We start from the raw sequence: 13,106 nt of genomic DNA, 5'->3' as shown, positions 1-13,106 counted from the left end.
TTCTTTTCATTGGCAGATGAAGGGTGCAACTGGATTTTGCGCCTAGACGATGGAAAATTCTTCAATGAGTCTCAGTAATTTCAGTTGTGGAATGATTCACGTTCATGCTACAATGGAGATTGAAGATGAAAACAAAGAAGAAGAAGAAGCTTTTTACTATTTTACAATCTTTTTCCATGTGAATTCATTTTTTTTTCTACGTATTTCTTTCCATTTTCTTCTTGTTCTTCAATTGTCGTTAATAAAAAATATTTTAATGAATTCATCTACTGCATGAATTTAATTTCAAATTTACAAATGATAAAAGAAAATATTATTCGATAATTGTAAATTACACAATTATTAAAATCAGTTTTAGAAATTAAAATAAAATTTCAATTATTAGTAAATAATAAAAATAATTAGAATCAGTTATTTTAATTGATACTAAACTAACATCATTTAAAAACCGATGTAAATTTTGATATCATTTTCTTACAATTGATACATATTAAAATCATTTATAATAATTGATGTAAATATTTAGTTTTTTACATCAGTTTTTAATGAAGTGATACAAATTATTTGCATCACCACTTTCGGAGTCATTTAATTAAGGGATGTAAAGTTATTTTGCATCATTTATAACTAATGTAAATATTTAAAATAAATGATGTTAAACCACTATTTTTTTGTAGTGTGTATGTAAAAATATATAAAAATAGTTGACAAATATATAAAGATATTGTTAATTAATATTAAATGACATTTTTGTTCAAAATAATACATGAAAAATAAAATTAAAAATAAAATTAATTTAAAATAAAAAGGCTTTGACATTAGTCATTTTTCATATAAAGAAAATAAAATTGTATACATAAATATGGGTGGGCACTGATCGAATATCTTGAGTATTTGGAAGCATTCGTGTCGATTCGATCTTTAGCCACCTAGATATTCGGTGACTCGGATATCCGAAATGTTTTAGAATTTTAAAGTATATCTGATTTGATCCGTAAATAAAATAAATTTTAAAAATAATTAAAAATTTTAATAATAGCATTTTATTACAAAAATAAAACATTATTTAACTTTTTAAATTCTAGTACCTAATATAATAAATTTAATTCATACAAATATTGTAAAACTGATATAAAGTATAATATATATAACATATATATATATATAATTCTTTACATATATGTATATATATGCATATAACAGATCGAATTAGATATTTGTTCCTAAAAATATTGGTATTTGTAATTTGCTTTTTTTTGGATATTGTATTTTAGTATTTGATGTGTTTCGTAGAGTTACGAATATCCAGATTTTTTGGTTCGAATCAAAACGGATAACGAATCGAATCAAAATTTATGAATAATTTTCTCAACTTTATCCATAAACAATAAAAATAATTTATATATAGTTTGGCTTTTGATTCATTATCTATTTTTATTCGAACCGAAAAATCTAGAGTTTTATTGGAACCATGTATGTAAGTTTTATACTAAAAAAAGCGCAAAATAGATAGTGTGAACACATTTATGAATATAGTGTGAACGCATTAGCATACTTAATATCAAATCATTGTGAGACTGCCACATGTCTATTATAGTATGAATGCATTTATTACAATGCTTCTCTTTTAATATATAAGGATATCATTAAGACACTTTTAATACTACTTAAATAAACACTTCTTCACCAGTTTTAATAAATAACACTAACGAAACAAAGGGTATAAATGGTGACCAACAGACCAAGGAACGAAGAGGAATAATGCATTCCCTAACATTCCTAAAAAAAATTACCATTCGCAATAATTTTTCTTTCTCATTCCCTACCATTCTTTTTTTTTGTAGAGAAATAAAGAACAAAATTATTCCTTGTTAAATATGGGATGGAACAACCAATCCTTTTCATTCCTGCAATTTTATTCCTCTACGTTCCTTTCCTATTCGTTCCTCTTGTTTTCAGAATGGTCACCAGTCGGACTATTTCATAAAATAGTATCATTTTGATATTTTAAATAAAAATAGCATCCGCTGTAAACCGATCTTTACATCGAGATATATATTGCTAAAGTTTTACAAAAAAATTGTTTTTATACTCTTAAGTCAGGATAGTGGATGGACAAAAACTTACTTAAAACTCGAAGAAAATGTTGTTTTGACAGAACCAAGCATCAAGAAACTTCAAGTCTTTGTTTGGACGTTAAATATTCCTTTAAAAAATTGTCATTTTATATGAAAATTAATCTCAGAACATGTAAATGTCATAAAGAATTTAACTCATGTCATATGTGATGTGTTAACATTTGTCTGAGATGCGGGGAACAAGACGAGGCTGTAACTTATGCTATCTTCGAATGTCCTCCAGCGCTTCAAGTATGAGTACTAGCAGCTACATTGTCTCATCTGAATATTTTCTCAATGTCCGTCATATACACTAACATGGATTATTTTTTTTGGCAGAAATATTGAAGAACCGAAGACAGACAGAGACCTTCATCCATAGAAAATTTGTTATCTCTAAAAAATAAAGAATGATAAGTTATTCAAAGAGATTGATAGAGACCCGCTGGAACTGATAAATATGCAAATGAACCAACAACTGAGTTGGTCTAAACACCAATAGCAACATCACAAGCCATACACTTAGAGAATATATGTTTGACAAATGGTTCATGAACCTCTACATCGGTCTTCAATGGATGTGGGTGGAAGTGGCTAAATAACACTAGACAAATTATGGGATAAGAAATTAAAGACGAAAATAATTTGCATTGGATACGGAGTTGGATGCGCAAAATTGGGCAATGAAAATCATGATGCATCATTAAACATGTCAGCATTTTGGGACGGACGGCAAAGATTTGATAGTGATGCTAGTAGAGGTAATACATTAGCTGCAAGATAATATTTAGAGGTACAATTGATTATACTTTTTAATATTGAGTATTCTATGAATTTAGGAATTCATAAGCTAGATTGGAAAAAAAAAAAGATTCTCTAGAAAAACGAGATTTTCAGCACTATTTCTCTAGGTAGGTTGAAATTTTTCTTCCGATCATCTCTTTACTTTATAATTTGAAAAGTTTCCAACTGTATCTATATTCTTGGTTTCTTATTTTCCATGAGAACGTTTTGCTACAAGTGTAATTTGTTGAAGCATGCATATTTATATGTGTTACTTTTAACATGTATGTTTATCATTTAACATGTCTCCCATCTCCGAGTTTGCTCCGAGTCTTCAACGCTCATCATAGCTATTAAGAAGGAAGCACAAAACAAGGAATTCATTGGTATTGTCTCTGGCATCCAACAAATCTCGTATGTCTTTAAGACTATTTGTTTCAATTTCATCCCTAGAGCTATGAACATGCAAGTCGATGGTTTGACAAAGACAGCTCTTAGGGATTTTCCTTTTATTGTATATGGACCCTTTGGGACAGCTGGGTCTCTTTCGATGACACAAATATCTTAGACTGAGTTGCTTGTTTAAACTGAATGTGATGTAAACCAGAACTATAGGAAAGAGACAATACATAAGATTTATATGATTGCAACTCGGCTGAGAAAAACAGTATCGTTTTGAGGCATATTCATGTGATGATACAGTGGTGATACACTAGTAAAAAAAGTCGCTATAGCTACGGTCGGTTTTCGTAGCTATGAACTGATTTTCGTAGCTATATGACCGATTTGCTACGAAATGCTACGAAAATCGGATCGTAGCTATAGCATCGTAGCAAAAAAAAATTCGTAGCAAAGTCGAAGCAAGATGCTACGTTGTTGCAACGACGGTTTCGTAGCTATTTTGCTACGGAGATGAACGTTGCTAAATCGTATCTATTTTTAAAAAAATAATTAAAAAAAAAATAAATTGCAAAATATTAAATATTAATTTACGAAATAAAAAAATATTATTAAATTATATTTTATATATCAAATTGGCTTACAAAATTTAAAACGATTTATCAAACTATTAATAAATAAAATCGGTTTAGCATACTAAACCAAATTAAAAATATACCTAACCCTAATCTAAACCTAATGTATATTCTCCGCCGCCTGCGGCCTCCTCACCGAGCTTCTTCGTCTTCAACATTCAAGCCGGCTCTGCTCACGACCCACCACTGCTACCTCCTCCATCAATCTCCTGTGCCTCATTCATCAATCCTGTGCCTCCTCCACTTTCCTTTACCAAGAACAAAAAAAAAATCAGATTCAAAACACAGAGAGAGAGAGAGAGAGACGTTACCGGTGGTGGTGTTGACGAGCGTGCGGTGGTGAAGGGCGCAACCGAATAGAAAGGAGCATGGTGGTGAGAAGCATGACGGTGGTAATCCTCTTCGTTCAGATCCATTTGCTTGAAAGAAGAAAAGTAAATGAAAGATGAGCAGAGGAGAAAGAGAGATGGGAAGAGGATAAGAGAGATGAGATTAGATGAGGAGATCGAAGAGGTACAGAAGAAGAAGAAAATAAGAAGTATAAAATCGTGTGGAGGAAGAAGAAAGGAAGAAAGAGATAAAACAAACATAAAATATTAATAGTGAATTAATCTGAGCCGTAAGATTATCAACGGCAGAGATTCGAAAATGGTGATCCACGCCTCACTTTTTGGTCCAATCAGAATTAAGCTGTTAATTCTTTTTCTTTGGTCATCAAATAAGCTTCTAATTCACTTAAATATGAATGGGTTTATATGGGGTTTAAACAAATGAATTTAAATTTAAATAATAGATTTATAATATAGGATTTGATTAATGACTATGATTAAAGTTAAAAGTTTAGTCTAATTTAAAAGTTTTAAATATAAGGTTAATGTTCATGATTAAAGTTTATTTGGAGTCTTAGGTTTGGGGTTTAGAGTAAAATTTGAGAATACAATTTGAAATTTTTTGATTAGTATCTATGTTTAGGTTTTGGTGTTTAAATTTGAAAAGGTTAAATTTGATGTTTGGATTTTACGATTTGGTGTATAAAATTTAGAGTTATTGTATATGGTTTGGAATATAGTGTTTGAATTTTAGTAGTTTTGGAAATAATTTATTTAAAATATTAAATTTTGAGTTTAAGTTGATATTTGTTGTTAAACTTTGAAAATATTAGAGTTAATGTTTTGATTTATGATTTGGGTATAGAGTTTATATATAAAGTTTAGGGTTTGAAATATAGTGTTTGAGTTTAGATTTAAAATTTGAAAAGTTATTTTAAAAGTGATTAAATTTGAGTTTAACTTTAAGATTTTGAGGTTATAGTATGAAAATATTAGAGTTTAAAGTTTACTTTTAGAGTTTAGGGGTTAGAAACATGTTTAGGGTATAGGGTTTCAAATAGCCACGAATATTTTCATAGCAAATCGTAGCTAAAAGATATTTTGTATATTAGCCACGTAATATTCGTAGCAAAATCGTAGCAATTTTTTGCTACGTTTACATTCGTAGCAAAATCGTAGCTAATTTAGCTACACAATTGATATGGTTTGCTACGTTTTACGTTTCGTGGCAAATTCGTAGCAAATTCGTAGCTTTTTCCATTTTGCTACGAAAATAACGTAGCAAATTCGTAGCTATAGCGATTTTTTCTACTAGTGATATTCTATGCGAATGAAAAATGATTCAGTAAGCTGAAAGGTCAGTACTGATATATTGTAAGTGTAACTGAGGGTATATAGACTGGTTGTGTATCAATGGTTATTTGTATATACATTGGGTCACTCATAGTTCGGTTTATGAAAAAGTCTTCTTAGTGAGTGCTTTGGGTTAGGATTTTTTTTTGGTCATCTCTTTTCACGCATAAAAGTGAGGTTGAGTCTTGTGGAATAATTATTGGGCCGAGCAATATAGGCAATAAAAGCCCAAGTGTGTTGGTCTGTGTTGGTCGCGTCATAGAAGTGTATAAAGATTAACGGGATGGTTGAGTTTCTATATCATATTTCCTTCTCTCGAATCCCGAAGTTTTCTCTCTCTCTCTCTCTCTCTCTCTCTCTCTCTCTCTCTCTCTCTCTCTCTCTCTCTCTCTCTCTCTCTCTCTCTCTCTCTCTCAATACCCCCAAGCGAATCTTCCATGGCAAACTCTTCATCTTCCGGTGTTGAAAGCTCAAAACGTAGTCGCTCTCGTGCTGTGCTTGTTACGAACATCCTATCCAAATCTTCAACCTCAATGCTCCCATTCCATATCTCTCTTTTGACCAGCATCTCCAAAAAAATCTTGCTCCCTTCGCCTTTGATCAAAATCCAATCGGTGATTCCTCTTGCTGTCATGAATCCGACAATGCTCTCAGTAAGTATCAAGAACTGTTCTTGAGAGGTTTCATAGTTCAGGTTTATATTTGCGCATATGACTTTGACATTGCTGAGGCTCAACGCATAATCGATAGTGTAGGTTGGATTTACATTTTCATCCTTGTTCTTCCCTTCTGTCCTTGGGTTGTTAGGGAATGTATCTCGACAAATTACTACACTGTGTTTGGTGTGTTCATCAGAGAACACCATTTTGAGTTTGATCCCAATGTGTATACCTGACACAAGCCATCATGTTCTTAACTGGACGACATCATGCTCCCATTCCATATCTCTCTTTTGACCAGCATCTCCAAAAAAATCTTGCTCTCTTCGCCTTTGATCAAAATCCAATCGGTGATTCCTCTTGCTGTCATGAATCCGACAATGCTCTCAGTAAGTATCAAGAACTGTTCTTGAGAGGTTTCATAGTTCAGGTTTATATTTGCGCATATGACTTTGACATCGCTGAGGTTCAACGCATAATCGATAGTGTAGGTTGGATTTACATTTTCATCCATGTTCGTCCCTTCTGTCCTTGGGTTGTTAGGGAATGTATCTCGACAAATTACTACACTGTGTTTGGTGTGTTCATCAGAGAACACCATTTTGAGTTTGATCCCAATGTGTATACCTGACACAAGCCATCATGTTCTTAACTGGACGACAAAGTTCAGGGTGGTGCACCTTCATTCTTACTACTCATCGTTCATCGTATCAAATCCTATACAACTTCTGTAAGCTGAACTGGTCCTTGGTTTCGAAGTGGATTAGATGATTAAGTGCCACCTTCGGTTTCTGTTCGCTTTCATCAGTCGAAGGGAGATTGATTTGGAGATTTAATGTATAATCAAATTATCGAAATGTTGCGTCAGTATGATGAAGAAAAGCCTATAGTTTCTTCCCAACCTGATCTATCAGGTACTTCTGCTTCAAAAGAAGATACTCGTGCTTCCAGGCGGCGAAGAACTCATTGGCCAGCCCCTTTAGATCTGGTCAGTAGCTGCTAATAACCCTGAACTCAATACCAGAGAACCTAAAGGATGCAATAGGATCAAATGGAGTTTGTGTTTTTTTGTCTAACTAGTCACTGATTCAAGAGAAGTGTTAGTCTTTTGAGTCTTTCGGTTTAGTGTCGTGCTCTTAAGATCTTGTGTTTCTAAGTTGGTTTGTAAAAGTTTTGAACTTTTTTGCTTTCTAGCATTTATGTTAATTATCTTCTATGCAAGTTGTTGTTGCACTTGGAGCTCTTTGAATTTGTTTTGCAAGTCAGAGAAATGAGGTAACATATGCAGACAAAAAGGAGAGATTGTAAACTCAAGAATATTGAGAACAAGGAAGCAAGAGGATTATGATTCTGAAATGATGACGGACTGCAAAGATTATGGAAAGAAGATATTCGAGATTGGAAAATGCTCGACTATAAGTAGGAGACGAATTAAATGAAATTAGGCTAACAGTCAAAGAAATAGAAAGACATGACTCTTGATAGAGATTTAAGGTTTAGGGTTCTTGGTGAGTGAGATACTTGTGTGTGACGCAACTAGATTTGTAGCAAGAAATCTTGGATAATTAGGAATTGGTCAGTTGTGATACACATGCCATGGGCAGTCACCTAAATCTGAGTGAACAAGACACTGTCAAGTTTGTTGAGATGGTTTCTAATAAAAGTATTTTTTGAAAAAAAAAATCCATCTGTAAGATTATAAACTACTCAGTTTCTAGGTAATTCAAAACCAGCCAAAAACACCCGAATAAACCGAATGCCTAACTCTAATGTAAACCATTGGAGATATATCTACTTTTATTATTGTTCAGGACTACAAGTCCACAGTATTTAAATTCTGTCGAGTATGAGGAATGTAGGACCATTGTAACCCATCGGAATCGGACCCAAACTTTTTATCTTGCGTATGTGCGAAGATTAATCTTCAAGATTATGATATGTACGGTCGAGTGGACCTCCTGTCGTTAAAAAAAGAAAAGAAAAAACGAAGTTGGTCTTATTCTAAACATATATTATACTGTATTACTCATTTTGAAAACTGAATCAGTCAGGTCCACATTTTTCCATTCTGGATCTAAAGAGTTATTAATACTTGATATTAATCATCTATATTACTTACGCTTGCGGCAGCCAAAATATTAATCAACGATATAAACCGTATATGATGATTAAATAAAAAATGAAAACTATGATAGAAATTCCTATTTAAAGATAAGATTTTGACGATGTTAGCCGGCACACCTTTATCCAGATAACATTTTGTGACAATATATACATCCTCGTTTTTTTTTTTTTTTTCCCAAATTATAGATGGGCCAAGCCCAGAGCCGAAGCCCAAACAGAACAGGATTTAAAACAAAAGCCTACGAACCGGGCCACAAGACAAAGAACAAACAATGGGCCAAGCCCAAGTAATACCCGACAGCCACACGGCCCAAACCGGGCTGTTCGCCCTAGATGCGCCTCAAGGAGACGCCACTGCCGCCGGAGCTCCGAACCTGCAGAGCCTCCGCACGTACACACACGTTCATCGCCGTACTGTCTTCACGCCGGAGGATTCATCAGATAACCAAGAACGCCTCCGACTTTAGACCACCAGAAACGCTGGACAGTCGAGCCGAGAACCGCATAAACTTCTTCTTCTAGAAACTTCATCGCCGTCGCCGGAGAGCTTAAACAGATATCTCATCGTCGGCGACCCACGAACCCCTCACAGAAGACAAAACCCACCGCTTCTACCATCCTCGATCTAATCGCCACACCCAAAACAAAAGGTCTCACCCCGGTATCAAGGAGCTATGTGAACCTCCTCTCACCGTAATCCAGTAGCCGGCGAAGAGAGTTAAAGAAACCTCACCTTCCCGGAAGCAAAAGTGACGACGGTGGATCTATGAGAGCCTCCACCCCCCACAAGAGAACCGACGTCAACGGAACTATGAAAGCCTCCATCGCCCGGAAATAAAACCACCAGTGCGCGCATCAAAAGCCCCGTCACCTCCGCGTTCCACCATACGGACGCGTATCGACTCCAAAGCCGCACCACCATTTACGATAAGTGACAGCAACAAAGCTCCGACAAGGCGAATGATAGTGGATCTGCGAAAACACCGAGGAAAGGGATCGAAAACAAGACGAAAGAAATTCTCCGGCGACGGCACGGACGCACACGCGCCGGCCGTACGCCGGAGGGAAACGATTCTCTCTCTCTTCTCTCTCAATATATACATCCTCGTTATAGTAATCTTTTTTTTTATGTTAGTTTAATTTGGTTTGTTATCTATTTGTTATTTTGAAGTTTGCTTTTGTTTTCAAAACTGTGATTCGTAGCTTAAACAACTCTCATTTGGTATATGATTTGCTTTTTTGAACAATAAATTTAATATTTTCTTATAAAAGTTAATTTTGAACTAAATTATGTATAATTGACCTAAAGGTAAAGAAGTTTTTCAGTACTATTATTTTGTATCACCATCTGTGTACAGCTTCGTGTGTAGTGTGATGGGAGAGTATAAATTTATTTCCTTCGAGTGCACTCTGAACTATGTAAGCCACATCTCAATCATAGTCCTCCTTTAAATCCAGTACTTATGAAATTACCAAGAATTCAGCCAAAAAATGGTCATCAGATTGGAATATACAGTTCAATTACTTGTCTTATACTTAATGTTTACTCAACGTAAAGGTGTTTGTACTGATTATGTTGAGCAGAGTGTACTAATGTCCAATAATGATCGATATTTGCAAAATGTATGTATGTTGGGTTGAAATTGAAATCATGAGTGCAACATGATTACGATTAGGAGAAACACCAATCTATATGTACCAAATTTACGTATACATATATTTCTGACGTTTCTAAGCTATGCTATAGTAATAAAGCTAAATCACTTGCGAACTACGGACTGTTAAGGTCTAGTGGGTATATACATCTAAATTGTGTTTAGAAAATCTGGCATTTATATTTATATATATATATATATATATATAATAATCTACTAGGTGATTCTCCGGTGATTCTTCATGGATACAAACATTTACATAATAATTGAATTATAACAATAGCTGAATATATTTTTATATAAGTTTTAAGTTATTTTAAATTTATCTGTATAATAAAAACATTATGTATCATTGCAATTATTTTAAAATTTGATAAATCTATTGTTAAATAAGTTTTAAGTTATTATAAATTTATCCGTACAATAAAAAAACTATGTTCATTATGTTTCCATCGTAACTAGATATGTGATTTCACCTATAATATTTTGTATTATTTTAAATATTTATTTTTGATATGTTGAATTACATCTATTATTTTAAATTAAAAAATAATTTTTATTATGTTAAAATTGGATTATTATTATCTTAGATTCATGCAGTTTAATTTATCCTCTTATATATATATATATATATTATCCTCTTATATTTGTAACTATATTTGTAATTTTTTGTATAAATTGGTATATATTGTTTTAGAAAAAAAATAAGAAAGAGACCTACTAAATCAGAGTGACATTAATAAACCTAACTTGTAATATTTTGAAAATTCATACACATTCATAATAATTGGTTGATTTGATTGTTCATATATCTGAAGGAAAACTACAAATAAGCAAACCAAAACTAAGAATGTATAGAGTTAGACAGAGCTCGTTTTGGAGCTACATAAGTTGAACAAGTCTCTTTTGATAAGTCTTTTTTCTTTTCATAAGTTGGTTATTCATATTCAAGTATATTGAGTTGTATCAATATTTTTTGAAATGAATCAAAACATTTGGTTACAGTTAGACTATAAACAAGAACATCTTGTTAATTAGATTTTGTTTACTTTTATCTTAGGATGATAAATATTTTTTTTAAGAATATATATGATTTGATATATACTGTTTTCAATAAAAAAATTGAAGTGTTGATAATTTTTTATTACAATTATAACAATTTAATCAAAAATATATTTATAATAAGAAATATTACTTATCTTGTCACAGCCTCACATTTTAAATATTTATTTGGTTTTAAAATTATCATAAGATATAATCATTTTTGAAAAATATGATATAAAAAAATCCTTTTTTTACTTTTCTTTTTAATTCTTTGATCAAAAAAATATTCATAATAAAAATATTACTATATTTTAGAAAATAATGGTTCAATTATTATATTTTCTGTTGTCAAAAAATATTATTCTATTTTCAATTTGTTTTGTGAAGTTCTGTTATATAAATATTTATAAATATTTATTTTTAAAATTTATAGATTTTATTATTATTTTTGTTTTAGGAATCATATAAAATAATAAAAATAAAATTCGTTTTTATATACAAATCTATGTTTACATATTATAAATCTGTCCTTTTTATTATTTATATGCTTTAGTAAAAAAGGAAAATTATATCAAAAAGCTAATCACATTAAAAAAAAGGAAACATGAATAATTGGTGTTAATGGCAATAAAAAATATTTTTTTTAGTTCCTTAAAGTTACCGTTCTAATTAACAGTTGTATGACTTAATAAGAAATATATTTATAATAAGAAATATTACTTATCTTGTTGCAGCCTCACATTTAAAAAATTATCATAAGATATAATAAATTTTAAAAAATAGGATATTAAATAATTATTTATTTCAAATTTTTTTATCATTAATTATTTTATCACAAATATATTTATAATAAAATATTATTATATTTTAGAAAATGGATAATTATTATATTTTCAATTTGTTTTGTGAAGTTATGTTATACATATAAATATATATTTTAATAATTATAGATTTTTTTTTATTGTTTTAGGAAAGATATAGAATAATTAAATAAATTTTTTGTTTATGTTTTATAAATTTTTACTTTTTATTATTTATATGATTTAGTAAAAAAGTAAAATTAAATTTAAAATCTAATTGCAATGTTTTAAAGAAAATCCTATTTTTTAGTCATCAATCTTAAGTTCAAAGAAACTAACAAGAAAAATGATATAAACCATAGCTAAAGATTAATACATAATCAAAATAGAAATTTTACACAAAAAATAAAAAAATAATAACCTTAACAAATAAAGTTAGTGAAATTACATAATATAGCTCAAAGAAATACATAAATTTTTAGAATAGATATGAAAATTCATAAGAAAAAAATATGGTAATCCATTTACTTTCATCAAACCAAGGTGAACAAAAATTTAAAAGAAAAGAAAGAAAGTGAACTCACGGATTGTTCTTTTCCTTTTTGGTCACACAATTTGAATAAAGGAAATTTAACCAAGAAAATTATGAAACCACACCCAAAAATTAATAAATAATTAAAACAACAATTTTAAAAATAGAATGAGTGTAGCGCAAAAAAAAATAAACTCTATAATCATCACAAAAGAAAAATGAATGATATAAAACAAAAATCTAAGATTATTGTATCCAAATTAATATCTAAAATCCACACAACTTTCATATTCAGTGAATAAAGTGATACATATCTCAAATCAGAACCCATATATATTAAGTTTTTAAAGTAAACACAACATGAAACCACATAAAATGATAAAATGAGGGTAATTTGCCTAAAATACTATATTCCTAATATCACTTTTCATGTTTAGCTTAACCACTTTACTCTCATTTTTAAAGAGATAAAAAGACATTTCTAACATTAGGGTTAAGACTTAGGGTTTAGAGTTGAAGGGTGGATAGTGTTTATGAATGCGAAGTTTAAGATTGTAATAAATATATAAATACCAATATATATATATGTATTTATAAAAATAGATTCAAAATAGTTGAAAAAAAAAAAAAAATAGATTCAAAATAATTTTCGAATTTCAAAAAGAAAAATTTAAAA

At 30.7% G+C, this 13,106-nt stretch overlaps 1 long non-coding RNA gene across 1 annotated transcript; it reads right to left on the bottom strand.

The window, feature by feature from the left end:
• Nucleotides 1-3,888: 3,888 nt before the first annotated feature.
• LOC125608267 lies at nucleotides 3,889-5,777 on the bottom strand. Its single transcript, XR_007339238.1, has 2 exons — nucleotides 4,246-5,777; nucleotides 3,889-4,182 (listed from the first exon to the last, which is right to left on the bottom strand). It is a non-coding gene; the product is annotated as an uncharacterized LOC125608267 (long non-coding RNA).
• Between the last annotated feature and the right edge of the window lie 7,329 nt (nucleotides 5,778-13,106).

Source organism: Brassica napus, chromosome A4 (assembly GCF_020379485.1).
Source record: "Brassica napus cultivar Da-Ae chromosome A4, Da-Ae, whole genome shotgun sequence".
Classification (NCBI taxonomy): Eukaryota; Viridiplantae; Streptophyta; class Magnoliopsida; order Brassicales; family Brassicaceae; genus Brassica; species Brassica napus.
Note: the sequence above shows the minus strand (reverse complement) of the source record. Positions and strands in the feature narration are given on the sequence as shown.